Consider the following 5333-nt stretch of genomic DNA (forward strand, 5'->3'; position numbering starts at 1 on the left):
GCCCACTTCACTTCGCATTCCAGGATGTCTGGTTCTAGATGAGACATCATACCATTGTGATTATATGAATCATGAAGATCTTTTCTATATAGTTCTGTATATTCTTGCCACCTCTTCTCAATATCTTCTGCTTCTGTTAGGTCCATACCATTTCTGTCCTTTATTGAGCCCATCTTTGCATGAAATGTTCCCTTGGTATCTCTAATTTTGTTGAAGAGATCTCTAGTCTTTCCCATTCTATTGTTTTCCTCTAGAGTTCTTCAGGGACTGTATTGTTTTCTTTGCACTTATCACTGAGGAAGTCTTTCTTATCTCTCCTTGCTATTCTTTGGAACTCTGCATTCAAATGGATATATCTTTCCTTTTCTCCTTTGACTTTCACTTCTCTTCTTTTCTTAGCTATTCATAAGGCCTCCTAAGACAGCCATTTTGCCTTTTTGCATTTCTTTTTCTTGGGAATGGTCTTAATCCCTGCCTCCTGTACAATGTCATAAACCTCTGTCCATAGTTCTTCAGTCACTCTATCAGATCTAATCCCTTGAATCTATTACTCACTTCCATTGTATAATCATAAGGGATTTGATTTAGGTCATGCCTGAATGGTCTAGTGGTTTTCCCTACTTTCTTCAATTTAAGTCTGAATTTGGCAATAAGGAGTTGATGATCTGAGCCACAGTCAGTTCCCAGTCCTTTTTTTTTTTTTTTTTTTTAAAGACTGTTTAGAGCTATACATCTTTGGCTGCAAAGAATACAATCAATTTGGTCTTTGTATTTCTGGTGATGTCCCTGTGTAGAGTCTTCTCTTATGTTGTTGGAAGAGGGTGTTTGCTATTACCAGTGCATTCTCTTGGCAAAACTCTATTAGCCTTTGCCCTGCTTCATTCTGTACTCCAAGGCCAAATTTGCCTGTTACTCTAGGTATTTCTAGGAGAAGGCAATGGCAACCCAATCCAGTACTCTTGCCTGGAAAATCCCATGGATGGAGGAGTCCATGAGGTCGCGAAGAGTAGGACACAACTGAGCGACTTCACCTTCACTTTTTACTTTCCTGCACTGGAGAAGGAAATGGCAACCCACTCCAGTGTTCTTGCCTGGAGAATCCCAGGGACAAAGGAGCCTGGTGGGCTGCCGTCTACGGGGTCGCACAGAGTCGGACACGACTGAAACGACTTAGCAGCAGGAGCAGCCAGGTATTTCTTGACTTCCTACTTTTGCATTCTAGTCCCCTATAATGAAAAGGACATTTTGGAGGAGTGTTAGTTCTAGAAGGTCTTGTAGGTCTTCATAGAAATGTTCAACTTCAGCTTCTTCAGCATTACTGGTCAGAGCATAGTCTTGGATTACCGTGATACTGAATGGTTTGCCTTGGAAACAAACAGAGATCATTCTGTCATCTTTGAGATTGCATCCAAGTACTGCATTTGGACTCTTTTGTTGACTATGATGGCTACTCTATTTCTTCCAAGGGATTCTTGCCCACCATAATAGATATAATGGTCATCTGAGTTAAATTCACCCATTCCAGTCCATCTTAGTTTGCTTATAACTAAAATGTCTATATTCACTCTAGCCATCTCCTGTTTGACCACTTCCAAATTGCCTTGATTCATGGACCTAACATTCCAGGTTCCTATGCACTATTGTTCTTTACAGCATCTGACTTTACTTCCATCACCAGTCACATCCACAACTAGGGATTGTTTTTGCTTTGGCTCTGTCTCTTCATTCTTTTTGGAGTTGTTTATCTACTGATCTCCAGGAGTATATTGGGCATCTACTGACCTGGGGAGTTCATCTTTCAGTGTCCTATCTTTTTGCCTTTTTGTACTGTTCATGGGGTTCTCAACACAAGAATATTGAAGTGGTTCGGGATTCCCTTCTCCAGTGGACTACACTTTGTTAGAACTCTCTCCAATGACCCATCCATCTTAGGTGGCCCTATACAGCATGGCTCATAGTTTCATTGAGTTAGACAAGGTTGTGGTCCATGTGATCAAATTGGTTAGTTTTCTGTGATTGTGGTTTTCAGTCTGTCTGCCTTTCTGATGGAGAAGTATAAGAGGCTTATGGAAGCTTCCTGATGGAAGAGACTGACTGAGGGGGAAACTGAGTCTTGTTCTAATGGGCAGGGCCATGCTCAGTAAAAATTTAATCCAGTTTTCTGTTGATGGGTGGGGCTGTGTTCCCTCCTTGTTATTTACCTGGGGCCAAACTATGATGGAGGATTCCTTGGTGGCTCAGATGGTAAAGCGTCTGCCTGCAGTGCAGAAGACCCAGGTTTGATCCCTGGGTTGGGAAGATCCCCTGGAGAAGGAAATGGCAACCCACTCCAGTACTCTTGCCTGGAAAATTCCATGGACTGAGGAGCCTGGTAGGCTACAGTCCATGGGATCCCAAAAAGCCGGACACGACTGAGCGACTTCAGTTTCAGTAAACTGTGGTGGAGGTAATGAAGATAATGGAAACCTCCTTCATAAGGACCCATGCACACACTGCTGCACTCAGTGCCCCCAACCCTGCAGCACAGGCCACTCTGCCTACCCACGCCTCTGCCAGAGACTCCTGGACACTCACAGGCAAGTCTGGCTCAGTGTCTTGTGGGGTCACTGTTCCTTTCTCCTGGGTCCTGGTGCACATAAGGTTCTGTTTGAGCCCTCCAAGTGTCTGTTTCTCAGTTCTGTGTAAGTTCTGGCAGCTCTATGTTGGGGTTAATGGCGACCTCCTCCAGGAGGGCTTATGCCATACCCAAGTCTGTTGCACCCAGAGCACCTGCCCCTGCAGCAGGCCACTGCTGACCCGTACCTCCACAGGAGATACTCAAACACAGTTCTGTCTCAGTCTCCTTGGGGTCTGGGTCCTGGTGCGCACAAGGTTTGTTTGAGCCTTCTGAGTGGCTCTGGCAGGTATGGGGTTTGGTACTTAACGTGATTTTTGCCTCTCCTGCCATCTTGCTGGGGCTTCTCTGCCCTTGGATGTGGGGTATCTCCTTGAAGTCGCTCCAGCGCCATGCAGCCACCGCTCCAGGGCTGCAAATTTTGTTCCTATACAACACTATGCTCTATACTAGATTAGTGAATCTGATGTTTTTTCAAACCTTTACTGGTATGTCCCTAATAGGCCCCTCCTACCCCCCTCTCCGGGGCTTCCCAGGTGGCACAGTGGTAAAGAATCTGCCTGCCAATGCAGGAGACGTGAGTTCAATCCCTGGGTCAGGAAGATTCCCTAGAAGAGGAAATGGCAACCCACTCCCGTATTCTTCCCTGGGAAATCCCATGGACAGAAAAACCTGGGAGGCTACAGTCCCCGGAGTCACAAAAGAGTCAGACACAACTTAGTGACTCAAGAACAACAATGGTTGGAAGAAGTCAAAAACTAGCAATGGGAGTATAAAACAAAACTTCTAAAAGAACATATGTTAAAGTTTGGGGATATTTTTCCATTAAATCTATCACTGATACTTATGTGTTAATAAATACTTAGATTTCATATATTCTGCAGGTCAACAAAAAATAATAGAGAATGCCAAAAACATGGAAAAGAAAAAAACCCTTGATTCACCTCCAATACTTGCCCTTTGTTATGGGGTTCATGGTAGTCTTCCCAAAACCTATGACTCAATAATGCATCTCTCGCTGCTTCCCATGCACCAGTTGCTTTCTACATGGAGACAGCAAAAGGCATCATCAGAAATAGATGGGAACACTCAATAGTGTACAGCATCTTAGGATGCCTAGGTCCCTGAGAAGAATGCTTTCTATGAGGGGACATGAAGTCTGATAGGAGACATGAATGCTGGCAGAAAGTAGTCTTCAGACTATTCTAAATTTGTGTTAAGAATTGCTGTAGATTCCTCTGTCTTGCAACCACAGGCAGAGAGCCTGATCACAGAAAAATATTCATATCAGACCCACCCTGAATGACAAGAATTACTAGAAACTGAATGTAGGAACTGTACACATTACTCTGTCCTTAGGACCTAAATCTGAGAGGAAGAATTTCCCATCAACTAGTAAAAAGGAAGAGTTCCTGGAGACATACTCCTCATGTAAATAAACAAACATGAAATATAGAGAGCTTTCTCTCTACTTAAGGAAGAGCAAAAAGCAACACCCGAGAACAAGGAGGAGCATGTTGAAAACTCAGAAAAATCCATATAGGAAACATAAGACCACTTTAGAATACCATCTCTTTGATGCCCACATGGTATCAAAGAATCTGAAACTTAGAACCCTTGAGGAGACAGTGTCAATTAGTGGTTACAGTCTTTTAATTTTTCTTCTTCCAGGTTTCTTGAGATGTAACTGCAAACAGTACTGTTTAAGGTGTACAGCATAATGATTTGACTTGCATGCAGCATGAAATGACTACCATAAGTTCAGTGAACATCCACTGTCTCATATAGATACAAATAAAAGAAAAAGAAGTTTGTTTGTTTGTTTTCTTGGGTACTCTTCAGTTCAGTTCAGTTCAGTCGCTCAGTCGTGTCTGACTCTTTGCCTCCCCATGAATTACAGCACGCCAGGCCTCCCTGTCCATCACCACTTCCCGGAGTTCACTCAAACTCACATCCATCAAGTCAGTGATGCCATCCAGCCATCTTATCCTCTGTCGTCCCCTTCTCCTCCTGCCCCCAATCCCTCCCAACATCAGAGTCTTTTCCAGTGAGTCAACTCTTCGCATGAGGTAGCCAAAGTATTGGAGTTTCAGCTTTAGCATCAGTCCTTCCAAAAAACACCCAGGGCTGATCTCCTTTACAATGGACTGGTTGGATCTCCTTGCAGTCTAAGGGGTGCTCAAGAGTCTTCTCCAACACCACAGTTCAAAAGCATCAATTCTTCAGCGCTCAGCTTTCTTCACAGTCCAACTCTCACATCCATACGTGACCACTAGAAAAACCATACCCTTGACTAGACGGACCTTTGTTGGCAAAGTAATGTCTCTGCTTTTGAATATGCTATCTAGGTTGGTCATAACTTTCTTTCCAAGGAGTAAGTGTCTTTTAATTTCATGGCTGCAATCACCATCTGCAGTGATTTGGGAGTCCCAAAAAATAAAGTCTGACACTGTTTCCACTGTTTCCCCATCTATTTCCCATGAAGTGATGGGACCAGATGCCATGATCTTAGTTTTCTGAATGTTGAGCTGAAAAAGCCAACTTTTTCACTCTCTTCTTCCACCTTCATCAAGAGGCTTTTTAGTTCCTCTTCACTTTCTGCCATAAGGGTGGTGTCATCTGCATATCTGAGGTGATTGATATTTCTCCTGGAATTCTTGATTCCAGCTTGTGCTTCCTCCAGCGTTTCTCATGATATACTCTGCATAGAAGTTAAATA

The 5333-nt window shown here is 43.5% G+C and overlaps 1 non-coding gene across 1 annotated transcript; it reads left to right on the forward strand.

The window, feature by feature from the left end:
• The first annotated feature begins 2226 nt into the window (after nucleotides 1–2226).
• Nucleotides 2227–2298, forward strand: TRNAC-GCA (transfer RNA cysteine (anticodon GCA)). Its single transcript has one exon. It is a non-coding gene; the product is annotated as a tRNA-Cys (tRNA).
• The last annotated feature ends 3035 nt before the right edge of the window (nucleotides 2299–5333 follow it).

Source organism: Bos mutus, chromosome 3 (genome assembly GCF_027580195.1).
Source record: "Bos mutus isolate GX-2022 chromosome 3, NWIPB_WYAK_1.1, whole genome shotgun sequence".
Classification (NCBI taxonomy): Eukaryota; Metazoa; Chordata; class Mammalia; order Artiodactyla; family Bovidae; genus Bos; species Bos mutus.